At 48.5% G+C, this 27,004-nt stretch overlaps 1 protein-coding gene across 9 annotated transcripts in view; it reads right to left on the bottom strand.

The window, feature by feature from the left end:
- aff2 (AF4/FMR2 family, member 2) overlaps positions 1 to 27,004 on the bottom strand; it is a 536,338-nt gene that overhangs the window by 428,191 nt on the left and 81,143 nt on the right. The gene's annotated exons all lie outside the window — the stretch shown is intronic.

Raw genomic sequence — 27,004 nt, 5'->3', positions numbered from 1 at the left:
GAATCCCGCCCTAGAATACCAAATTTCAATGGCAGCTACAATTTATACTGCAGGAGACTAGGGAGCATCATCTATGATTGGCCAAGGATTGCCAGGGAGAATTGCCAGGGAATATTCACCCCAAGCATTTGTTTAAATTTTTAGAAGTACAATGCTGCGACATGTTCCTGTCGCCTGCAGAGGAGAAGTCCCTGCCTATGGATAAATGTAGCTTCCCGCAAGCATAAGTGAGCCGCATTGCGAGCCCAATTTATCATTCTAAATTGATTCTTAGTGCAATTCTTAGCACACTTAGGATTATCCCGTTAAGTGCTGCCCAATCACAGAATCGCATCGAGCATTAGGCAAATGAACCTTCAGTGATACACTGAAGAGTCAGTCTAGATTATGGCCAGGATTCTCCGATCCCCCGCCGGGTCCGACCGCAGGTCGGGTGCCGTTGAAAGCGGTCCCCGGTGATTCTCCACGCCTCGACGGGCCGAGTGCCCGCCGAGTTCAGCCATGTCTCCCCGGCGTGGGTTACGCATGGTCCTACCCGGCAGGACCTCGGAGTTCTGGCTGCGGAGGCCTTCCTGGTGGGGGGGTGGGGGTATCCAACTCCCGGGGGGGGGGGGCTGCATGGTGGCCTGGCCCGCGATCGGGGTCTACAGATCGGCGGGCGGGCTATTTCCATGGGGGGCCTTCATTCCTCCACGCCGGGTCCCTGTAGGGCTCCGCCATATTGCCCGGCCATTGCACGCATGCGTGGACCCCCGCCAGCTGTGGAGCGCCGGCCTTCGAGCATCAGAGCAGCGGACACCACTCCGGCGCCGTACTAGCCCCCTGGGAAGGGGTGAATACCTGGGCCTGGAGGCCCGTTGACGCCGGTGTGGCTCGCGCCGCCTTTGACGCCGGCGTTAAAACTTGGCCGCGGGATCGGAGAATCCCGGCCTTTGTGTCCAAGTGGAATCATTAATCTTAAAGAGGAAATAAGATCATGATCTTCAGAAATGAAGTGTTGAGATATGGTGCTGACACTCAGATATAGAACATAGAACAGTACAGCACAGAACAGGCCCTTCATGTTGTGCCGAGCAATGATCACCCTACTTAAACCCACGTAACCCGTATACCCGTAACCCAACAATCCCCCCATTAACCTTACACTACAGGCAATTTAGCATGGCCAATCCACCTAACCCGCACATCTTTGGACTGTGGGAGGAAACCGGAGCACCCGGAGGAAACCCACGCACACACGGGGAGGACGTGCAGACTCCACACAGACAGTGACCCAGCAGGGAATCGAACCTGGGACCCTGAAGCTGTGAAGCATTGATGCTAACCACCATGCTACCGTGAGGCCCCGTGAGATACCGTGAGATATTGACTAATAACCTAGAAATGTAACTGTGGTGGCATATTCATAATGTCACTGAGCTAGCAATCCAGAGACTAGGCTAATGCTCTGAATGCACAGGTTCAAATCCCACCTCAGCAGCTGCTGGAATTCAAATTCATTTAATAAAATCTGGAGTATAAAGCTAGCCTTAGAAATAGCGGTGGAGATTCAACCTGGAGTGGATCCGGGCGCAACGGATGAATTGAGCTCCATGCTGAGCGCGAAAACTCGCACGGGTCACCGGACCGACTCTGCCCGGCACAATCTGGATGACCTCCTCTCTGGGCGTGATCCAGATCTGAATATTTAAGGGAGCTAAAATCCAGACACCGGATTCACCCGCTGCCTGGACTCACCGCCCGCAGCTGGTAGAGCTCGCCAAGACGCTGTTTAGTGCTGATCCACAACAAATATGGACCAGTCACAACGGCACCTGGGGGGGGGGGGGGTCTCCCAGGTCATTGGAGAACCCCTCCGGCTGGTTGGGGACATGGCAGGGTGGCATCTTGACACTCCCCCTGCATCTGGGCAGCAGGGTACCAGGCTAGCAGCACCACCCTGTCACTGCCAGGGTGTCAGGCTTCAGTGCCCAGGTTCCCAGGTGCCAGATAGGCATTGACTGTGGCCGGGCCCGGGTGTGGGGGGAGCGGGCTGGTGAGGGCCTTGCCAGGTAGATATGGGGTGAGGGGGGAGTACAAAAGATTGTGGGAAGCCTAAAAGTGGGGGGGGGGAGGGGGGGGTGCTTCAGCTCACCAGCAGGAAATCCCTCTAACTGCGGAATCGACGGCGAGGAGCTCCGGGGGCCAAATGAAATGGTTAAGTTCAGTTGGATAACGTACTTTAATGTGAGTCCGCTGAATCGCATCCAGTGCCATCAAACTAACACTGATTGCGGTAAAAACTCATCCGATTCACTAATGTCCTTCAGTGGAGGGTGTCTGCCTTCCTTATCTGTTCTGCTTTGCATGCAACCCCAGGGCAACTTGGTTGACTGTTAACTGTCCTCTGAAATGGCCTTGATCGTTGGGCATTTCAAGGGCAATTAGGAATGGGCAACAAATGTTGACCTTGCTGTGAAATAACAAGTTTTTTTGAACTATTAATTTGTTGACGAGGACAATAGCACTGAGATACCAGATGGAGATTGGACAGAACAAGGACTGTAATTAAACATGGAAGACTAAAACTCTCGGGCCGGTCCCTCAATGCACAAAATAATAATGAAATGAAATGAAATGAAAATCGCTTATTGTCACGAGTAGGCTTCAAATGAAGTTACTGTGAAAAGCCCCTAGTCACCACATTCCGGCGCCTGTTCGGGGAGGCTGTTACGGGAATCAAACTGTGCTGCTGGCCTGCTTGGTCTGCTTTCAAAGCCAGCAATTTAGCGTTGTGCTAAACAGCACCTTTTAATAATAATAATAATCTTTTATTCCCACAATATGAAGTTACTGTCAAAAGCCCCTAATCGCCACATTCCGGCGCCTGTTCGGGTACACGGAGGGAAAATTCAGAATTCCCTGCCGGCACGGGAATTGCCCGCACGTGCTGCTGGCCTTGCTCTGCATCACAAGCCAGCTATCTAGCCCACTGAGCTAAACCAGCAAAAGGAACCAACCTCATATTTAGTATTTTCTAAATCAAAGCATTGAAACACAGCAGGGGAGGCCCACGCCTATCCGAATCATCTCAATTATTTTGCTGACAAATGTCAATTAATAATTTTGAACAGTGGGAGAAATGAGGCAAGTTCCTTTAATTAGAGGATGTGTTCATCGGAATCCAGCCCCAGCCTTTGGCTTCAGCTATTCAAGTGAGTTATGGTGCAGTATGTTAAAAATGTTATACAGCACTGCACCCTGTAAATCAGAGCAAACCGCAATCCAATTAGAGGTGGCACTGACGCGGGGGGCACATTCGACGGGAGCAATACGACACGCAAGCATCACTTTTTATAGCCTCTAAATTCTGCCTCTTATTCATTTCGGGACCAACGTATCGTCAAGGTAAAACGTTTTAATTCTTAAACGGCACATGGACGAAGATTCAGGGTGTGCTCCACCGATTGGCTGTACAAATACCCTCGCATGCGTAAACAGATTGGCAAAAGGTGAAGCCGCAAAAACGGCAGGCGTTTGCTGTGCAATAAGTGACGGGGAAGCGCTTCCTACTTTTTGTTTGACTGTTGATTGACCATTGTGTAAGCATCACAGAGGATTCTGTACTTCCTTCACCCGGGATGTCAGGCTTTTTGGAGCTGGGAGATCATGTGAGAAATCGGATAAAAGAACAGAATGCGCGCATGGAAATCATAGGTCCTTGAAACTCAGAAGGAGGCCATCCGGCCAATCGTGCCTGTGCCAACTCCTTGAAAGAACTGACAAATCGGTCCCACTGCCCCTCTTCACCAGCCTTCCCATTACTGCCCAAAAGCAGGACCTTGACATCCTTCCGAAATTGTGCTTCCCAGAATTGTGCTCCATAATCCAGCTGAGATGGAACCACCTCAGAAGATGGCCATACAGCCCATCGTGTCCTGTGCTGGCTCTTTGTGTGATCAAATTATTCACACGCCACCATTCCCCCATCTCGCTCTTTCCCCATAGCCTTAGTTCCTATTCAAGAACAAATTGAATTGCCCATCAAAAGTTACTATTGATAGGGCAGCACGGTGGCCTAGTGGTTAGCACAACCGCCTCACGGCTCTGAGGTCCCAGGTTCGATCCCGGCTCTGGGTCACTGTCCGTGTGGAGTTTGCACATTCTCCCTGTGTCTGCGTGGGTTTCGCCCCCACAACCCCAAAAAAAATGTGCCGAGTAGGTGGATTGGCCATGCTAAATTGCCCCTTAATTGGAAAAAATAATTGGGTAATCTAAATTTATAAAAAAAACTAATAAAATTTAAAAAAAGTTACTATTGATTTGATCTTCCATGACAGAGATGCACAATCATCATTCTTATGCAGTTATGGCATGATTCCGTAATGACCCGGAATTAAACTGCCAACAATGGAAGGCACATGAGCACGATGAATTAGCATTGTTGCTTCACTGTGCCCGGGTTTAATTCCCGGCTTGGGTCACTGTTTGTGCGGAGACTGCACATTTTCCCCGTGTCTGTGTGGGTTTCCTCCGGGTGCTCCGGTTTCCTCCCACAAGTCCCGAAAGACGTGCCTGTTAGGTGAATTGGACATTCTGAATTCTCCCTTTGTGAACCCGAATAGACGCCGGTGTGTGGCGACTAAGGGCTTTTCACAGTAACTTTATTGCAGTGTGTTGATGAAAGCCTACTTGCAACACTAATAAAGATTATTATTATTATAAACATGCCTTCCACTGAGCACACGCAGAAACACATACCAACTACTGCAGGGTTTTTCAAAGTACGGGTCGCAAACCCCGCCATCTTTCTTCCAGCTGTAGTTTTCAGTGGGTAGTTCGGACTTAACCTCCATTTTATAAACATGAAGCAAAAAGGGAGGGGGAGGAGGGGAGGGCTCAGGTGACTTTGATCTGTCTGGTGTTTGTTCGAAGCTCCAGATAAGCACATCTGTACATGTGTAGGAGTGCACCAAGACGGCGTGCACATTTGCTCCACTTACAACTGGCTTCAAAAGGTTTCATTCCCTTGTGGGGATTTTTTTTTTAGCAAGGTGCAACTGCACGGATGCAAAGGCCTGCACATTAGCAGCTGCACGATCATTGAGGTCGACCTCGGTCAAAGACGTTGGTGAGGCTAGTCCACCCAGTGAAAGGGCCATGCCTGGGCTGAGGTGCGTGGGTCACTGTTACAACCAATGCTGCGGAAACCACAGATCAACACTCTCTTAAAAAGCTGCAAAACAGGCTTAATAGGTTAAAAATAGCCACTGGGGCCAATGCTCAAATGCCGCAGCAAGATTGGAAGCTGCTTATGACACAATATGCATGGCACTTCTGACAAAAGCCCAGTGTCCTGAAACACTAACTCCCTTTCTGCCTGGCCTGTTGACCGTTATCAGCATTTGGTGTTTAAGTCCAGCACCCACAGAACGTCACCTTGCGTTGCTGCAACAGGACCAGTTTGAAATTGAAGGTGAGGGGTTACACAGTGCGAGTCAGAGGCGACGAGGCCAGAGTTATACTGCTGGCTACGAGCCGCATTATGTTCAGGCTCAGAAGAAGGCCATTTGGCCCACTGTGTCTGTTCCAGCTCTTTGAAAAAGATAAAGGAAGACTTGCATTTATATCGTGCCTTTCATGGATACCGGACATCTCAAAGTGCTTCACACTCAATGAAAGGAAGTGACTCTGACGTATGATGAGATAGGAAACAGCCAGTCGCTGATCAGCAAACTCACACATACGACCATGTGATAATGTCCAGATAATCTGCTTTTTTTGAGATGCTGATTAAGAAACAAATATTGGCCAGAACCTTGGGGGGGGGGGGGGGGGGGGGGGGGGGTGCGGGGGCGGGGGCAGGTATTTCCGATCTCTGGGCGGGTGGAGCTGGTAGATCCAGCCCAAAGATTTTGCTTAGAACCCAATATTAAGCTTAAACAAGCACAGAAGTGCGTCTCAAATCGTGTTTATACTTCTCGGAGTCTGAAGCTCAAGAATGCGAGATTCCTGCCAGGAAGGGCTTTTGTCTTCCGGATATTTTAGTTGCTTTTACGCTGGGTTAATACTATGCCAGTGGCATCAGCTTCTGACCTAACTTGCCAACAAATGAAATGTTGGCTGGTCAGAAAAGGAGGTTTGGGTTTTAATGGTCTTCTCCAGCCACCTGCCTTAACAAAACCAACATGCTTATTTTGATTTTATTGCCGCCGAGTCAGGTTGAAACTTTGGGAGATTTTTGGTGCCAGTGTGATACCAATCCAAGTGATAGAGCTTTGGATTCGCATCACATCACTCTCTTGCAGCGAGTTATGTGACTGCAACATCAGCCCTGGTTCAGTTTTATTTTTAACAAACAATTTTATTGAGGTATTTTAGGCAGAGAGAAAGTGACATTGTACAGTACAAAAACAAAAAGAAGTCAAGACACAAATTACAAATTAAACATAGTGCAAATCGCGGCTCTGTTCATTCACGGACCTGCCTCAATATCCCCTACTCTACTCTACTCTACCCTAGCGCCCTCCCTGCTGACGCTTACTCCTCTGCAAAGAAGTCAATAAATGGCTGCCACCTTTGGGCGAACCCTTGTAGCGAACCTCTCAAGGCGAACTTGACTTTCTCTAGGCCAAGAAAGCTCACCATGTCCGATAACCATACCTCAGCCCTCGGGGGCTTTGAGTACCTCCATGCTAACGGTATTCATCGCCGGGCTACCAGGGAAACAAAGGCCAAAACGTCGGCCTTTCTCTCTTCCTGGACTCCCGGGTTCTCTGAAACCCCAAAGATTGCCACCTCCGGGCTCATTACCACCCCAGTTTTCAATACCCGGGACATGACATCTGCGAATCCCTGCCAATACCCCCTGAGTTTAGGGCACGACCAGAACATGTGTACATGGTTAGCCGGCCCTCCGGCACATCCAGCACACTTGTCCTCCAGACCGAAGAATCTGCTCATCTGGGCCACCTTCATGTGGGCCCGGTGCATGACCTTAAACTGGATCAGGCTGAGCCTGGCGCATGTTGCGGTTGTGTTTACTCTGCTCAGGGCTTCTGCCCAAATACCGTCCTCCAGTTCCCCCCGAGCTCCTCCTCCCACTTACGTTTCAGGTCCTCGGTCTGTGTATCCTCAGCTCTCATTAAGCCCTGGTTCAGTTGATAGCCCACTTGCCTCTGACCTTGGAGGTTGTGGGGTCAAGTCCCACCCTACAGACATGAGACCATAATCCAGGCTGACACTCCAATGTCGCACAAAGGGAGTGATGCACTGGTCGATAGTTCGTCCATCAGACTTTCAGATAAGACATTAGGTCAAGGCTCCATCTGCCCTCTCAGGTGGACATTATAAGATCCCCTAGTGCTATTTTGAAGAGCAAGGGAGTTCTCCCTGACAAATATTTATCCCGAAAACAGATGATCTGCCCAAGATCTCATAGCCCAGGGCTGCACGGTGGCGCAGTGGGTTAGCCCTGTTGCCTCACGGTGCCGAGGTCCGAGGTTCGATCCCAGCTCTGGGTAACTGTCTGTGTGGAGCTTGCACATTCTCCCCGTGTTTGCGTGGGTTTCGCCCCCACAACCCAAAAGATGTGCAGGGTAGGTGGATTGGCCACGCTAAATTGCCCCTTAATTGGAAAAAATGAATTGGGTATTCTAAATTTATTTTTAAAAACACATGAAAAAAGATCTCATAGCCCTTTATGGGATCTTGCTGTGCTCAAATTAGCTGCCACATTTCCTACATTGCAACAGTGGCATTCAAAAACACACCTCATTGGCTGTGCAGCACTTTGGCGTGTCCTGTGACTGTCAAAGTTGCTACAGAGATGCAAACTTTTTTTGTATCAATGGGCTTCGGTAAATGTGTGAATGGCCGTGAACAGGTCAGTTATAGATTTTTGCATAGTCCACCACATTAATAATAATTAAGTTTAAAATGGTTTTAAAAAAGCAGAAATTCTCATTAACCCAATGGCTCAACCGCTGTCCATGAATAAAATAACAACATTTTGGGCAGCACGGTAGCACAGTGGTTAGCACAATGGCTTCACAGCTCCAGGGTCTCAGGTTTGATTCCCGGCTGGGTCACTGTCTGTGCGGAGTCTGCACATCCTCCCCGTGTATGCGTGGGTTTCCTCCGGGTGCTCTGGTTTCCTCCCACAGTCCAAAGATGTGCAGGTTAGGTGGATTGCCCATGTTAAATTGCCCTTAGTGTCCAAAAAAATGTTAAGTGGGGGTTACTGGGTTACGGGGATAGGGTAGATACGTGGGGTTCAGTAGGGTGCTCTTTGTAAGGGCCATTGCAGACTCAATGGGCCGAATGGCCTCCTGCTGCACTATAAATTCTGTGAATCTATGATTCTATCATTTAAAAAAGGCAATTTAACCTTTTGTAAAGTGTCAATCTCTGGGAAACAGGGCTATTTACACCAGGGTCAAAATGCAATCCAAACCTCTGCATGGGTTAGTTGCTCTTTCTGACCACCTTCTATCTCTTTCTTAACCTCCTGACCAATTTCTGTTGCTGTCTTGTTTCCATTTCATTTTCGAGACAGTGAGGGATTCCTCAACCATCTTTGAAAAGTCCACTCCCACAACTGCAATCAATCCATCTCGAACAGGCCGTCAGAGAGAGTACAGACGTCGAGACATCCCAACCACGTTGATTTTCAATGTGTTCCGAAGCAAACGGGCCTCTCAAAACAATGAACTGAAACTTGCAGTTACAGTAACAGAGTGTTAACAATGCATAAATTCACAGAACCACCAGCAAACTTATGGGATTATGAGGGATGTCATTAAGATACGAATCTCCAGAACTTTCTATTCGATTTACACTCCTCTCGTATTTGATCCCACGCAAAGGGCATCTTGCCCTCAGTATTCCCATTAATTTTCAGAACTTGCTGATTTGCGCATTAATTTCCCAATAAACTTGCCGCAGAAAATTAAGACTGGTAATTAAGAGCACACAGACCCATTTAACTATGTGATAATTGTGAACCCAGTCTACCTCTCTGGCCTAGAAAGGGAACTATTCAAACTGTTGAACCTCATTCCTTTGTATAATAATATAATCTTTATTGTCATAAGTAGGCTTACACTAACACTGCAACAAAGTTACTGTGAAAAGCCCTCAGTCGCCACACTCCGGTGCCTGTTCGGATACATGGAGGGAGAATTCAGGATGTCCAATTCACCGAACGGCACGTCCTTCGGGACTTGTGGCCGGAAACCGGAGCACCCGGAGGAAATCCGCGCAGACACAGGGAGAACGTGCAGACTCCGCGCAGACAGTGACCCAAGCCGGGAATCGAACCTGGGACCCTGGCGCTGTGAAACAACAGTGTTAACCGTTTGTGTGTTGAATCGTTCCTAGAATTTCACAAAATATATATTTTTAAATATTTGGGGCTGGATTCTCCATCGACGGGATCCTCCGTTTCGCCGGCAGCGCACTCACGCCCGCGGATTTCCCGACGGCGTGGGGATGCCGACAATGAGAAACCCCATTGGCCGACTGCCGGGACGGAGGATCTCTTCACTTGGAAGCACTTTCAACTCTGAGTCAGAAAGTCGTTGGTTCAAGTCCCTCTCCAAGGCTTGAGCTCAGGAATCAAGACTGCTGCTTCACTGTCGTGTGAGAGAGAGCGCTGCACCATCAGAGATGACACCTTCCAGCAGAGACGCTGAACCTAGTAAATCAGCATCAGTGGAAGGAAAAAGATCGCCTGGTCATTTTCACCCGGCTGGTTGAGAAAGACTTTTGTGCCCAAATTAACCGCTGTGTCTCCTACATTGTCTGCAATGAAGTATCTACACTTCGGACGTACTTCGCCAACTGCAAGGAACTGTGAGGTGCCCTGAAGTTTTGAAAGGCACAATGTATAAATGAAAGTCTTTATTTGATTTCTTAACCTGATTTGCTTCTAGTTACCCCTACTGCTTCCTCAGTTATTCCCAGCTACCCATTGCCCTTGCTGTATCATTATCAGAGTATTTGAGAGGGCAGCACGGTGGCCTAGTGGTTAGCACAACCGCCTCACGGCGCTGAGGTCCCAGGTTCGATCCCGGCTCTGGGTCACTGTCCGTGTGGAGTTTGCACATACTCCCTGTGTTTGCGTGGGTCTCACCCCCACAACCCAAAAATGTGCAGAGTAGGTGGATTGGCCATGCTAAATTGCCCCTTAATTGGAAAAAATAATTGGGTAATCTAAATTTTAAAAAAAAATATCAGAGTATTTGAGGACCAGGATCTCAAACCCGAGATTAAGGATGTGGTTTACCAGGCAGCGGTGTGCCCTGTACCCCGTTCTGCTTCGGAGACCTGGACAACCTACAGCAGGCACGGTGATGGCGGCATGTAGGGAGTAGTCGCCCAAGAGGTGGCTCCTGCCAGCATACATTATTTTTATCTCTATTCGCCCAGTTTTTTGGGGGTGTTAGGGTTAAAACTTAAGCAATTCGATGCAACAAGGTTCCCACACAAGAGAAATTCCCAGAAAATCCAGCTCAAGGAAGCCAGTAAGTAGAGAGACGTCGATGGATTCAGAAGCCTCTCACGGCTCTTGTGTTGAGAAAATGGCGGAGGCTGCTACCGCGGCTCTGTCCCCTCCACTGACAGGCGAGATGCTTACAGGCATCTTGGCAGCGGAGTTTCAGAAACAGCCATGGCCTGTCTCCGAGGTCCCCCACAAATCAGTAGAAGTGGCCATGGCTCCTATTCAGCAGGCGTTGGGTGAGGCTGATTAGACGGTAAAGGAACATGGAGCGGTGATACACGGTGTGGAGCCGGGTCTCTCGAGCTGAATTGAGCCCACCGGTCACTCAGGCAGAAGCCCCTTTCCGGCGAGACGACCTGCAATCATCATGAGGTTCAATAGTTCCCAGAAGAAGGAACGAGTCCTGAGGTGGGCGAAGGATCATCGGGACTACAAATGGGAAGCACCCATTAATTTCCCTTTTCAGAGATTTAGTCACCGTCAGCTGTTGGGGGGGGGGGGGGGGGGGGGGGTTTAGTTTTGAGTAATATGTTGAAGGGTTGGGTTTAGTGGGCTTGTCAATCATTGATTGCTTTAGTCGTGCGTTGTACCTTTATTTGTTTGTTCTTTAGTGTGGCTTCACTTTGTGACAATGAAAAATGTCTTCAATAAAAATATATTTTGGAACAACTTACAGCAGGACCCTTGAAGCCCTGGCGATGTACCACCTGTGGAGGAGGCTTTGTAAGATTTTCCCAAGCCAGTGGGAAGAAAGGTTATCCAACAGCACTGGCATTCCAAATGCCCAGCACCACTGAAAACCAACTCTGCTGGGCAGGACATGTCGCTCGTATGCATCATACAAACCTTGGGAATCGACCACTCTGCTCGGAGGTCGAGGGGTGGAAGGAGAATCCTAGGAAGGCAATGGTAGCACTTTTGCTGTGTCCACAGAGCAGTGAGGAAGAGGTCAACCATGCCTGACTTGTAGCCAATCAAAATGAAGAAGGTTTCTTTGGGAAGGCACCAAGCACATTCCATCGGGAATACTCTATGATGAAGTTGAGGGCCAGGATTCTCCACCCCCCATCCCCGTGGAGTGTTTTGCAGCGTTCCGCCATTGGTCGGGAAGCAGGATAGTCCGGTCCCACCACTGTCAATGACATTTCCCTTTGTTTGCACCATCCACTGCCAGGGGACTGGCAGCCGGGGAGTCACCGTCAGTGGGACCGGAAGATCTGGCCAGCGGGAACATCTGGAAGATCCCGCCGAAGGTATTGGTGAGAGCGCACAAACCTCTTAACAACTCATCTACCTGACCCGCCAAGCACCACCTGCCCCACATGTCGCCGATGGAGCATGGGACTTATTGGCCGTCTCAGAACCCACTGAACCGGAGTCAAAGCAAGGCACCCTTGAGGGACTGCCTGAGAAGGGACAAAGAGAAGCAGAATCGTTATCAGCTGAGAGAGGCAGCTTGAGAGTCCAGTCACATAAATAATGTTTGGTGTCTGTAATGTTCAAATCTGCAACTCTCAGATGCGCCGGCAGCTCCTGACAGGCTTGTTTTCAAAAGGGATTAAGACGATGATGAAAAGAAATCATTTGTCAAGGCAGGCGAAAATCCAAAAGTTACTGTATTTTCCAAAGCATTGAGATGACATTTATTATCTCTTATAGATGTTCAGCTCGCACCAGTAGACTGTTCCAGACATGCTCAGGAATTTCAGTGGACGAGTGTGCACCGCATGGAGGGTGGGCAGAGCAACTGCAATGATATCACTGGCAGGAGGTCCCATCATTATTTGGGTGAGCGGGTAGAGGAATATGGGAACAGGTGAAGACCATTCAGCCCTTCAAGTCTGCCCTGTTCAATTAGAGCCTGGCTGATCTGCATCTCTTGACTCCAATTTCCAGCCTTGGGTCCGACATCCTTAAACAACCCCCCCACCACCAAGCCTCATCAAAACGTAGTGATTTCAGGTGTGAAATTCACAACTGACCCCCAGCCTCAACAGCTTTCTGAGGGAGGTGGTCCCTGATTTCCATTTCCCTTTGCGTAAATGAGTATTTCCTAACATCATTCATGGATGGCCTACACTTAACATGAAGCTTTGCCCCATTTCAATTGAACTGGCAAACAGGCAGTGCTATTCAAGAAGTAACCAAAGTTTCGATCTGAGAGGGGAGGTGGTGACCTTTAAGATTGGCCCACTGGGGTCCAGGCCCACAGGGGTCCAGGCCCACAGGGGTCCAGGGCAGGTTGAGTTTCCATAAGGCCAGGTAGGTAACATCGAAGTTCATTGGACCAACCCTAATAGACGTGGCGCTTGCACAGCATGTGCTCTTCAATGTAGATGCCCAGAATGGCACCAGTACGCTAAATACGCCACAGGACCCCGATCCAAATGTGAACGTAAAGCTCTCACCTGTTTCTGGTGAAAGTGCTGTCTGTCTAAATCAGGGTTCCCTGAAAAGTTTGCAACTAGCTGGCGAGCAGAAACACAGCCACAAAGCCTTTTGTCACCAGGGTTTTGACTCGTTACCACTTGCACACAAGTTGAGGGAGAGTCAAAATCAACCCCAAAATGTCGAATGGGAAGAGCAGTGGGAAAGATTAGCTTTCATTCTCCCCCATTGGCCTCGTTACTCCCTATCTCTGCAACCTCCTCCAGCCGTACCACCCTCTGAAATCTCTGCGCTCCTCCAATTCTGGTCTCCTGCGTGTTTCTGAGTTCAGATGCTCCATCACCGGTGACCGTGCTTTAAGCTCCCAGACCCTCCATAAACCTCTCTGCCACACTCTCCTGGTCCTTTAAATTGCACCTTATGACCTATCTTTTGACCAGGTTTTTGGTCACCTGTCCAATATCTGTCGCGTGACTCAGTGCCAAATCCTGGGACACTTCTACAGATTCAAAATTGACGCAAGACTTCAAATTGTTAATTTGGATAAAGCATTTCAACCAATTGGAGCAGTTGATGCAGCAATGACGAGACCATCTGGACAAAGAGGGGGGATTTTTCATTTGCGCGAGGCCGGAAATTCACGCCCGAGGTCAACAGACCTTCAAATAATCCATCGAGCTTTCCGCCCTTCCCGTAGAGATCCTCCCCGCGGTTGGGCAGTATCGGAAAATATGGCCCCCCCCCCGGTGTCTTTCGTGGAACTAGAGGCGGACCGGGAAGGTCAACCTCTATGTGAATCCTTTACACATAGTTCCATTTTGTGCAAGCTTAAAAATACGCTTAAGTGTCTGGCAGACAAATTAAAAAATAAATTGAAGAAGTTAATTAAGGAGAATGGGTGCTGAGAGAGAATAATGAAAATTACGCCAAAACACTAAACAATACAAGCAAAGCTGATATAAAGACAAAAAAACACAACAAGTTAGCATTGTACTAATGAGATGAGACAAATCTCCTAAAATACATGTGGTGTAAATGAGATACTAAACCAACATTTGTATCAGAGTTACTTCAGCGTGCAATCATACCGCATCATTGCTAATCTACACTGTGTAACTCCAGAGACAAAGCCTGGCCTAATCTCATGGTGACGTGGCCTGAATTTAAACTCCATTGTGGCCCAGGGTCAGGCAGGGCACTGACTCCACACTTCCCTTTAACCATGAGATTACGTTCTGTTCTCGTGCGCTGCGCCGGCGTCCCTCATTTCCTTTAACTTTCGGGGGAAAAAAATGTTCAAATCGATTTCAAAAGATTTAACTGAAGGCAGTCTTCAGAAGCGTACTGACGTCAATCGCTGGGCCAGTGCACTAGCTCCATTTTCTCCAGCTACACATTAAAGAGGTTAAAAAAAAGCTGGTACATATGTTGCACCTTTTATGACCCCAGGGCCTCCCAAAGTTTTTCACAGCCAACAAAGTAGATCTGAAGCGTAGTCACTGTTGTGATAGTGAAAACACAGCAACCAATTTCTGCACAGCAAGCTCCCACAAACGGTAATATGATAATGGCCGGATAATCTGTCTCAGGTTTTGGTTGATGTATAAATATTGGCCAAACAAGAGAGCTGCTGAATTCCATTGGTGTAATACTGGTTTGTTGTGGTTTTCTGTTCACATGTTCGGTTTACTTCTTTTTTTATTGCCTCATTTCTTGGCTTGCGTTCATTACCTCTTTTTCAACCCTCATTCTCTTCAGGTTCTTTACTCGTTTTGCTTTCTCTCTGTCTTCCTGATCGTTTGCAGAATTTCAATGTTTCCAGAAGTTTAACGAGACGCAACAGTTCAAAGCTTCCCAGTTCAGGTTTGGCTCACTCGCTGCTGATCAGCCAGACAGCCGTCCAATCCCCTTCCCCAGTGAATGCAAATGTGGGACTGGATGAGGAGAAAGCCGGATGCAAAAACAGGGCTGGAGAGTGACAGCACTGTGCTGGAGAGCCAGAGGGTGCTCTTAGTGCTGTTCTGTTTGGCAAGAAAGTTACTGAACTTGGGAAAAGAAAGCCAGGCCAGCCAAGCTCTCAGTTACTATTCAGCAAAGTGTTTCAAGGCTCAAGTTTTCCCTCCGCAAAATAATGCATCTATTTTGGGCTGCAGCGAGCGCTACTTATAATTAGCTGGATGCTGACAAAAGGAGAATTAGCATCACATATATTTTAACATGTTCCCAATCCTGGCCTCTTGCACATCCCTGATCCTCATCTCTCCACCATTGGTGCTTTGGACTGCCTCGACCTAAGCTCTGGGACTTCCTCCTTAAACATCTCCACTTCTCACTCAACTCTTGCTTAAAATCTACCGCCGCGATTCAGCAAACCCCCGCAGCGTTAGGCGGAGATCCGGGCGCAGCGGGTGAATCTCGGGCGAGCCCCAAATTGCACACCCCGCTGGGTGCGAAACCTCTTGCGGGTCACCCGACTCGCTCCATCCAGCACGATCTGCGTATCACCCTCTCTGGGCGAGATCCAGATCTGAATATTTAAATGAGCGTTAAGGCTCATTTAAATCCCCTGACACCGGATTCACCCCGCGCCCAGGACTCACGGGCCGCTCCAGCAAGACCTCGACATGACACTGTTTAGTACTGGTCCACACATAAACGTGGATCAGGAGTAATGGCACCTAGATGCGTCTCCCAGGCCATTGTGGTCTGGGACAGGGTGGCACTCTGGCATGTCCCCTGGCACCTAAGGACATTGGCATTGCCAGCCTGGCACCCTGGCAGTGAGACCGTGGCACTGCTGGGTGCCTGGGAACTGCCAGGGTATTGGGCCAACAGTGCCAGGGTGCACAGGTGGCAAGTTGGCACTGCGAGGGGTCAGGCTAGGGGAGGGGTGTCACCCTTATACTGTGGCAGCAGGGGGGTGACACAGAAAATCCCATAGTGGGTGGGGGAGGGGGGGGGGGGATTGCGTTGCGGGGGTGGATGGGGCTGGAGCTCACTAACGATGGCCCACTCAAAATGATGGGCCCGATAGCGAGATTGACGAGGGAACCGTTCGCAATTCCCGCCATGTATAAATTTACACAGCAAGGGATAATGAATCACCTCTGGATTCTCGCTTGCAACGTGAGCTCAAATCTGAGGCTGTTCATCTCCGGCGGGAGAACATTAATCACCCAAACGGAGAATTCAGCCCGATGTTTATATGTGGGAACTTCGGGTACTCTGTGTCAAATAATTTAAAATGCACTGAACAAGTTCTTAGTGGAATGCAGGGAAGTCTCGTGTTCAGTGAGTGACATCTCTGGGTTCATGTCCAACTCCAGGACCCGTCCGCATGAGTGTACATGATGCAGAGAAGCAGGTCGATAACCAACCCACTAATCCTTCCAAGACATCCATGGCAGGCAGGAAATGCAGGAAAGACGCCTGGTGTGGAGCGCTGTTCAGCAAGTTATAACCACTTGTCTCTCTCTCTCTCTCTCTCTCTGAAGCAAGCAGAGATGGCTTGTGGGCTATGGCTTGTTTCCGACAAAATTGAATGCAAGCACTTAATAACTTAAAATATTGCAGGTCCACAAGAAACATATTGGCCCAATTCTGCATTAAGATTGATGGCAAGACCAACAGCGCTCAGAGCAAATCAGGCAGCAACCTCTGGGGTCTACACTGCAATTAAACATGGAGATCAGGAAGGTGTATCTAATTTGAAATGCTCCCCCACAGGCTTCACTGCAGTAATACTTGTCGGAGAGACCAGACATTGAAATTATTTATTTTCTGTTCACTCACGGGCATGGCCTGCCAGAACAACCTTTATTGTCAACCCAAATTGTCCTTGCGAAGTTGGTTGTAAACCACCATCATGAATATAATGTGGTGAATCACAGTCCGTGTAATTCACACTGTTATTATATATGATGTACTGTGTCTATGTAAGCTCGGTATACGAGCAGTTGCGCGGCTCTGCCCATAGGGGGAGATGAGGAGTTTGTACTGGGCTCCACCCTTGGCTCCGCCCATGGCTCCGCTTATGGCTCCTCCCACTAACCGGAAGTATAAAGCTTGGCAGTCGTGAGCCTGCCTGCCAGTTCATCTCGTCGCAGGCAGGCTCTGTTGAAAGACTATTAAAACCACTGTTCACTTCCAACCACGTGTCGTGTGAATTGATGGTCACATCATACAACTGAGTAGTGGTGAGGCCATTTCAGGGGGCAATTAGGTGTCCAACACATTGCCGTGGATCTCGAGTCGCATGTAGGCCAGACTAGGAGAGAATGGCAGATTTCCTCACCTAAGGGGCATTAGTGAATCAGATAGGTTTTTTTAACAACTCTTTAGTCATTTCATGGGTTTGATTACTGAGTTTTTTTTAAACTAAATTTAGAGTACGCAATTCTTTTTTTCCCAACTGAGGGGCAATTTAGCATGGCCAATCCACTGCACATCTTTGGATTGTGGGTGAGACCCGCGCAGACACGGGGAGAATGAGCAAACTGCACACAGTCCGTGACCCGGGAGCGGGATCGAACCAGGTTCCTCGGCGCCATGAGGCTACAGTGCTAATCACGGTGTCACCGTGCTGCCCACACTGATACGAGCTTTGTAACCTGGTTTATTTAATAAACTGAACTCAAATTAAGTTAACAAATGTCTCCTAATCATTAACCCAGGCTGCTGGATTGTTCGTGCAGAAACATAATGACTATACCACCAACAAACCATTCAAATACAATGGGGTATTTACACAATAGAAAAAGTTAGAGCTGCGACATTCAAGTGTGAATGAAATTGAACATAGTGATAAATCTTGGGTCTCTTTATTGAAGGGACTCTGTGGGGGTCTCATCATTTAGGGGGTATCTGAGGAGGGGGGTGGTGGGACAGGTCAATCCCCATAATGGGGATGGAGAGGGAGGGAACCAGAAAATATTGCGGTGGGGGCCTTAATTGTTCTGTGGGGGGAGGGGGGCTAAATTGCGTTGCGGAGTGACCAACCGTGGGGCCTTGTTATCAGGCCACCATTTTCCCTCACAATCCTCGCCATGCACATATTTGCATGGCTAACGATTGGAAATTACTTCCTCCATTTGGGCTCGCAGCAAATCAGGTGAAATTCAGCTCCGGTGGGAGAGCATAGGGCGGGATTCTCCGTTCCCGGAGCCCATTTCCTAATCGCCGATCGGGCGGAGAATCCCTTTTTGCGCTGGAATCGGGTGCGACACCTGTTTTTGCAGACTTCGCCCCCTCAAAACGGCGTCATCGAGGAGCGCACCGCACGCTGTTTGGACAGCCTCAGTACGTCTCCGGAAGACACCCCCCCCCGATGCTACGTCCCCGATGGGGCGAGTTCCCGACCGCGCGGAGTGTGGCGGCTGCGGACTGTGTCCAGCGCCGCCACAGTCGGGCGGGGGCCGTGCTGCTGGCTGGAGGTGTTTCAGCGCGGGCTGGGCGTGGACTGGTGAATGGTGGACAAGGGGGTGTCCAGGGGGGCACTATATGGCAGGTCGGTCCGCGCATGGCCGGCGCCGTGTTGTATGACAGGACCGTTGCAGGTCATTGTTGTTCACATGCGTGGCCATGGACCCAGCAATTCTTCAGCCGTTTTTGTCGTGGAGGCCATTCATTTTACGTGGGGCGGCTGCTAGCCCCTCACCAGTCAGAAAATCGGTGTTGGGGTGGCGACGGTTTTTCCCACATAAAACGCCATAGATCCTCCGGATATAGCCTCCAAATTGGAGAATACAGCCCTCAATCTCCCAACCTGTGAATTTAACCCCTTAACAAATGCCAAAGAGACTCCCTCGCATTGGAAATTTTTAAAATTTGGAGACTTATTATTGATTGCTGGATAGTTGAAAGGAATTTGTATTTTACTTTTACTTTTTTTAATCTCTCTTTAAATCCCATCCTTTTTCCTATCATTTGCTTTCTATCAATGATATTACAATGAATTAAATACTGTACTGTCTGATTTAGACTCAGTGTCGCAGATATATATTCATGCAACGCAGAAGGAGTCCATTCGGCCCATCATGTCTGTGAAGCATCTTGGAATGTCTTATTTCATTCGAGGTGCTGAATAAATACAGCGTGTTGTTCATCAAAACCAAAGAATTTGCGGAAACATTTCTAAAATGTTTGGATAGATGTTTAGAAAAATTAGTTATTTACGGGTAAGTCTATCGGTTATTCATTTTTCACATCTTGGGTGTTACGCAGTTTCTTCCAGTTTAAGATTCAGTTTGAGTGTAGGTGCTACACACAGTAGGAACAGATCACCCTTGCCTGCAGTGCACAATGAATGCTGCACAGTACCTGTTCCTTGGACAGGCAATAGGCCTACAGTGCTGCACAATAAGACTTTTATACATTATGTGTCTTGCTGATGTTAGCAAGGGGAGAATGGGCATCTAGATCAGAGTGGGTAATTGCTGCCCAAATCACTGCCCCATCACACCCCAATAAATCAGTCCCACTGGACAATTGTCCAGTACAATTCCCAGGAACACCCCACTAATAAAACAAGAACCCTGAGGCCATGTTTCTTAATCAAATAGCACTGTTTTCACAGTCGCATAAGAACTACCTTTGGGTTTCTTCTGGGGTAGAAATGGAGTGGCATTTACAGCAACAACATTTTTCATTACATACCATCACAAACATGGTTAAAAACCCAAGTCACATCATCAGGCAAAATACGATGTGTGAAAGAGGCATATTTTAAGGAACATCTTAAAGGAAGAGGGAGAGGCAGAGGGGTTTAGGATGTCAATTCCAGAGCTTACGACCCAGGCAGCTAAAGGCACGGCCACCGTGGAAATTGGAGATGAGCAAGAAGCCCGAATTGTAAAGCCCTCAGATCATAATATTAGCAATAACAATCTTTATTATTGTCACCAGTAGGCTTACTTTAACACTGCAATGAGGTTTACTGCGAAAATCCCCTACTCGCCACACTCCGGCGCCTGTTCGGGTAGACAGAGGGGGAATTCAGAATGTCCAATTCACCTAGCGAGCACGTCTTCTGGGATTTGTGGGAGGCAACCGGAGGAAGCCCACGCAGACACGGGGAGAACGTGCAGACTCCGCACAGACAGTGACCCAAGCCGGGAATCAAACCCGGGACCCTGGAGCTGTGAAGTAACAGTGCTAACCACTGTGCTATCGTGCCGCCCACCAGGGCTTGGAGGAGGAGAATTCAGTGGTCAGGTGCATTGTTGCCTGCGCATTCCAATATGGATTGTGAAATCTTTAAAGTGTGTCGGCAGAGATACTGCCATTCAAATCAGCTGCTTTCCAATGGCAATTGTCTGTGTGGCCAGTTTTTAGATAGATAGAACAGTACAGCACAGAACAGGCCCTTCAGCCCTCGATGTTGTGCCGAGCAACGATCCCCCTACTTAAACCCACGTAACCCGTATACCCGAAACCCAACAATCCCCCCATTAACCTTACACTACGGGCAATTTAGCATGGCCAATCCACCTAACCTGCACATCTTTTGGACTGTGGGAGGAAACCGGAGCACCCGGAGGAAACCCACGCACACACGGGGAGGACGTGCAGACTCCACACAGACAGTGACCCAGCCGGGAATCGAACCTGGGACCCTGGAGCTGTGAAGCATTGATGCTAACCACCATGCTACCGTGAGGCCCCTTGGGTTTTCTGTGGCCTCTGCTCTGTGCAGTGCCAGAAAGCTGGCATCCAGTACCCGCTGTGGCTCAGCGGGTAGCATCCTTACCTTTGGATCGAGCTCCCCTCTCGGGGTGGGTAATCTGTGCTGGAGTACAGAGGAACTTGTGTCAGATTTGCACACATGTGCACTTCTGCGACATATGTCAATAGAAAAATGTAAAGCAGAAGCAAAAAATAAGTTTAAATTCTCCAAAAGGACCTTCTAATTAACCTCAAATTGCCCCTAATCAATGTATAATTACAGCAGTATGATGTTGGGGCCATAAAGGGCAGCTTACACACCACTCCTGCCTAGTTGTGCATTAAAAAGCGTTATGGTCCTGTGCCTATAAAACAGTGTGTCCTCTGATCGGTCTATCGTCTCTGACGTTCAGGAGAATGAGAGATAATCTGAATGAAATATACAAAACCCTTACAAGGTTTTGACAGGGTTGATACCGAGAGGCTGTTCCTTCTATAATAATAATAATAATAACCTTTTATTGTCACAAGTGTGAAGTGACTGTGAAAAGCCCCTAGTCACCACATTCCGATGCCTGTTCGGGTAGGCTGGTCCAGGAATATGAACCCGCATTGCTGGCCTTATTCTGCATCACAAACCAGCTGTTTAGCCCACTGAGCTAAACCAGCCTTTAGCCGTTAACGAGTCGAGAGTTAGGGGAGAACAAGATGGGAAGATATTTCTTCACTCAGAGTGTTATGAACCATTGGAATTCTCTACCCCAGGGAAATGTTGGAGCTTAATTATTGAGTATATTCTAGACTCAAATCAATATATCTTTGGGCATCATGAGAAGCAAGCGGTAGGGCAAGAAAGTGGGGTTGATGTAGAAGTTCAGCCATGAGTTTATTGATTGTCGAAGGAGACTCAAGGAGCCGTGTGGCCTACTCCTCTCTTATTTCTTTTGTTTCTTATTGTGAGCACTGCCACAGCTATTGTGTCAGTGAAAGTAAGATTTAGATAGCGCCTGTCATGACTTTGGCATGTTCCAAAGCACTTTACCAGCAACTACTTTGGAAGTGCAGTCATTGTTGTTCGCGGGCCGGGCACCATATCCTCTGGGTCCGCATGGGCCGGGAATCAGGCGGGCATGGGTTACAACAGCTATGGACAAACGTGCGCTTGACATGATGGACCTTACAATAGGCCAAGGTTCATCCGAGGGTCACCCTCCACACTGCAAGACCTGCCCACCCCACCCTCACCACACTTCGCCACCACCCCCACCAAGTGCAAGACACTTTTAGAAGAATTTGACTGAGAAATCAACAGAAAACAACACCAACGGAGGGAAAGAAGCAACAGAGCAGAAGATACCGGGGCATGGGAGCTCGAGAGGCCGACGAGAGGGCAGAAGTGGCGGAAAGGGCACGAACAACGGGCGGATGAGCCGGTGGACCACGAGGCTAGGGGGAGGCGCCGGCTGCCCAAGAGCGGGGAGAAGACGGCGACCCGAGCACCAGCTCCCCCCCTCCTCACCAGGACACGGATGGAGGATCCTCATAAAGAAGGAGCTGGCCGCCATTAAGGAGGTGATTAGAATCGAGATCCAGGTGGTGGTGACGGAGGCGATGGTCTCCCTACAAAGTATGATCGACGGGCTGGGAAAGAAAGTGGAGGCGCAAGAGAAAGGCCTCGAGAGAGACCAGAGTGACAGGATCTGGAGGAAAAGGTTGGTGGCGGCCCAGAGGAGCTTGAAGGGAAAAGTCGAGGACCAGGAAAACAGGTCCCGACGGCAGAACATACGGACTGTGGGCCTTTCAGAAGACATCGAGTGCCTTCAGACCCGACGAGGGCAATCAAGGGAGAGATAGCTTCCCCAATCCCCCAGAACTCAACAGGGCACACAGGTCGCTCAAACCGATGCCCAAGGCAGGAGAGCAGCTGAGAGCGATCATCGCGAAGCTGCATCGATACCAGGATCGGGAAAGGATCCTGCGGTGGGCTAGACAAACTGAAGTAAGCTCGTGTGAAGGACAGAATCCGGATATATCAGGACATTGGGGCAGACCTGGCAAAGAAAAGGGCGAAGTTGAATTCGGCAAAGTCGGCGCTATACAAGAGTGGGGTGCGATTCGGCATGCTATTCCCGGGCAGACTCTGGGTCACACATGAGAGTAAAGAATATTATTTCAATACCCCAGCAGAAGCAAAGGACTTTGTAAGGACCAACGGCCTAGACAAAGAACAGGAGCAGCTGTGATGAAGGCATGTCGGAGGAAGATTGCTGAAAGAGACAGAATCAGAGACACATAGTCGTAGTTATGTGTTTGCGCGGGAATGTACTGCCTCATTCTAACCAGAAAGACCGGGTACAAGAGAGAGCGAGGATAGGGAAAGCAGGTGAGGGGACAGACAGGGAAAACAGGCGGTCGGCGGGCACAGACATAGGGAGGGGAGCTCTGGGAGGGAAACCAGCGTCCTAGCAGGGAGGGCTAGCACCGGAAAACAGGCAGTAAGGGCGCCGCGGCGCATCTCAACAGAGGAAGCACCTGGCCGGGGGTGGGGGGAGACACAGGGGCAGGGAGGGGGGACGACACAGCTGGGAGGGGGTGGTGAAGGAGAGGGAGACGAGGGGAGGAGGGACTTGGGAGCAGTGGGGGAACAAAGAATACATAGGGAATAGAACGGAGAAAAAGAGTTGGCAATCGGACTGGCTATGAAAATGAAATGAAATGAAAATCGCTTATTGTCACAAGTAGGCTTCAATGAAGTTACTGTGAAAAGCCCCTAGTCGCCACATTCCGCCACCTGTTCGGGGAGGCTGGTACGGGAATTGAAAGAGCGAGGCATTCCCAGTGAACCCAGATGGGGGAGAGACAGAGCTGGAGGGGCTCCCATTCAAACTAGGCCAAAACAAATTCTGCTACCTGGCGATGCAGATAGCCCGGGACTGGACACAGATCCACACATAGAATCTGACCAACCTGGCGGAGGAAATCACAAAGGACCTACAGAGGTGGGACAAGCTCCACTCTCCCTGGCAGGGAGGGTGCAGACGATCAATATCAACGTTCGGCCTAGATTCCTCTTCCTGTTCAACATACCATGAGATTTTGATCTGAATTAAAATCACGATACATGAACACTTTGTAAAATGGGACGTTTCCATGATCCCCTTGGACTTTGCAATGTTCTATAAAACCAGTGGAACTGAAAGGCACTCATTAAAAAGGTAGCAATCAACCTCCATTACATAGTCCAAAATGTCATAATTTAATCTGTTACAATGCTTATACATAATGAACAAAGAGGTATGGAGTTCTGAAGATAATTGACTAATGATAAGATCAACAGGTAAAATGTTACCACAACAGAAATAAGTGCATTTGTCATTCTTTTTTAAAATAAATTTAGAGTACCCAATTCATATTTTTCCAATTAAGGGGCAATTTAGCGTGGCCAATCCATCTACCCTGCACATCTTTGGGTTGTGGGGGCGAAGCCAACGCAAACGCGGGGAGAATGTGCAAATTCCACACGGACAATGACCCAGAGCCGGGATCGAACCTGGGACCTCGGCGCCGTGAGGCAGTATTGCTACCCGCTACGCCACTGTGCTGCCCTGCATTTGTCATTCTAATAATTGAACATTTTTGAGAATATAAGTTATGTAAAAATGATGTTTGTTGCCTATTTGCATTTTCCCAAAGAGCTTTTTAGTGTTCACTGGGGATGCCAAACACCAAAATTGCATTCGTAAACTGATCAAGTTTTGCATATTTTAGGGCAGCACGGTGGCGCAGTGGTTAGTGCTGCTGCCTCACGGCGCCGAGGTAACAGGTTCAATCCCGGCTCTGGGTGGGTCACTGTCCGTGTGGAGTTTGCACATTCTCCCTGTGTTTGCGTGGGTTTTGCCCCCACAACCCAAAAGATGTGCAGGGTAGGTGGATTGGCCACGCTAAATTGCCTCTTAATTGGAAAAAATTAATTGGGTACACTAAATTATTATTTTTTTAATCTGCATACTTTGCGGTCAAACAGAATAGTGCAGCGCAGAAGGAGGCTGTTCGGCCCATTGAATTCATGCCAGCTCTTTCGCAGGGCAATCCAGTTCGTTGCACTCCCTAGTTCTTTTCCCATATCCCTACCATTCCTTTTGTTCTGTAACATTAGCCTAAGTTACTCCCACAGACCTTGATCTAAAACCTGTGAAACCCAAGGCATTTCTACAACTAATTTTACCATTGCAGACTTAAAATGCATTCATTCTGCTTGCTTTTTCAGTAGGTTTGTTCTTGAGTATTATGCGCTTTGTGCCTTCAGCTACTGGAGTCCTTGTTGGCCTATCTGCCTTTTAAGGTCATGGCTGATTAAGTCTATTATTATTATATAAAGACAGCTAACAATCGGATGTCAGCACTCTTACCATTGCGAATCTCCAGAAAATGAAGCATCCTTTGAGCCAATTTGCTCGCTACGAACGACATTGATAAGGGCAGGCAAATACTCACAAGGTTATTTTGGTTCAATATGTCACTGTTTTCCTTGCGAAAATCATTGCCAAAAGCCTTTGCACATTTCGGTAATAACTCCAAATCAGGCAATAACAGCATTTAAAGTTAATTGGCCGAATGCACATAAGCTTTGGTTGAATGAAGATTTGATGTGAAGGGCAACTATTATTGATTACAGTCTGGAGAATAGTGTTGGGGATGTTAGCGCATGGCTGCTTAACCATATTTATGAACTTAGTTGTGACAGTGCTGCGCTTAAAATAAATGGTTAACGCTCACATTAAAATAACGGACAGAGGAATGGCATTGTGCTGTCATCCACGAGCATCGCCGCAAGTTGTTTCTCAGCTTATTGTCTCATCATCAGGAGGAATATCCTCCGTCCCAGCTTGTCGGAAGTATCTGTTCCAAATCCTGTACATTTTAACTGCAGCAATGTCAGCAACTAATGTGCGCACAGCATGAGCCCGAACACAGCAATCAGATAAATGGCTGGTTAATGACTCATTCATTTGTTTATAGCGGTGTTCATCAAGGGAGGAATGTTGGTCAAGAATCCAGGTGTTCTCCCGCTCTTGTTCAAATGTTGCCATAGCACCTTTGATGTCCTCACGTGAGAGCAGCTCAGGCCTCGATTTCGGGTTTCATCACAAAGGAGGTTCCTCGGACAGTGCAGCATTCCCTCAGCACTGGCACTGGGAAGGTACAATTCCAGAATCACTGGGGAATGTCCTGAATCCACAACCTTCTGACTCAAAACTGAGATCCTTGTTCTGGAACCAAGGCTGACACTTTGGGACAAATTCAACTTGGGCTGTGCAGCGGAAGACAGGCTCAATTTGCTGGCTGTCCGTTTTCTAATAATCGCTTACTGTTGCAAGTAGGCTTCAATGAAGTTACTGTGAAAAGCCCCTATTCGCCACATTCCGGCGCCTGTTTGGGGAGGCCGGTATGGGAATCGAACCCGCGCTGCTGACCTTGTTCTGTATTACAAGCCAGCTGTCTTAGCCCACTGTGCTAAACCAGCCTTCTACACCAGGGAATCAGTCTACCCTGTGAGACAAACATTCGATCAGGTTGCTTTCGAACTGGGAGGTTTAGGTTCATTGTTAACCCCTGATATCCCAAATTAGACCAGTTGGTGTCCAACTGCAGCTCCTTCCAAATATACTACTGGAAACCAGAATAAGGGGCTGGCCTGACAAACCAGTTATGGACCCCCGAGGTCCAAAACATGCCCGACTTTGTAAATGTGTTTACACACGGAAGACAGCATGGCCATGGTGTGAACTAACAAGCAAAAACAAACAAGGCATTCCCTCATACCTTCCCCAAGGTCGAAGGTCAGGCATTTCAGAGATGTTTCCTCACTTTTAGAAACTGGCGCTTGTAAATCTTACCAATGTTTGGATTAGTTTTAATAACAGTGAATAGAAACCGTCATTAACTTCAGTTTTCCTTTGCTGGAGACCTAATTTTCCTCATCACCCTCGCCAACACAAGCCCAATAATGTTTATTCCGTAGCCCTTGAGGAGCTCGACAACCGCCTGTGCAGTTTGTATTGAAAGCTGCCTGTTATTTAAAATTCATTTTCTGCTCGGTTCAGTTGCTCATTCTTGTCATGATCTATTGGATGTGCACCAATAATGTTTGCAATTTCCTAAGAGATGGAGCTGAGCGGTGCATTCGGGCATGTTCTACCAACTCGTTGCTCACTTTGTGCATCAACTGAAGCTCCAGTTGGAATGAAAGTCCAAGGCACATTTGCAGCTCCAATATTGATTCAACTCCGGCCCAGCAGGCAACCTAACTCCCCCCCCCTGCCCAATTTAATTTCCCCCACGGGAAGGAAAAACCCCCCAACCCTCATCGTTCCCTCCAAGCTGATTAACGAAGATCTTGACTAGGTTGGCAGGTTTCACTCCAGAAAAGGGCACCGTTCCCACTTTCAATCCTTTTGCTTTTGTTGGGGG

This window comes from Scyliorhinus canicula, chromosome 17, assembly GCF_902713615.1.
Source record: "Scyliorhinus canicula chromosome 17, sScyCan1.1, whole genome shotgun sequence".
Lineage (NCBI taxonomy): Eukaryota > Metazoa > Chordata > Chondrichthyes > Carcharhiniformes > Scyliorhinidae > Scyliorhinus > Scyliorhinus canicula.
Note: the sequence above shows the minus strand (reverse complement) of the source record. Positions and strands in the feature narration are given on the sequence as shown.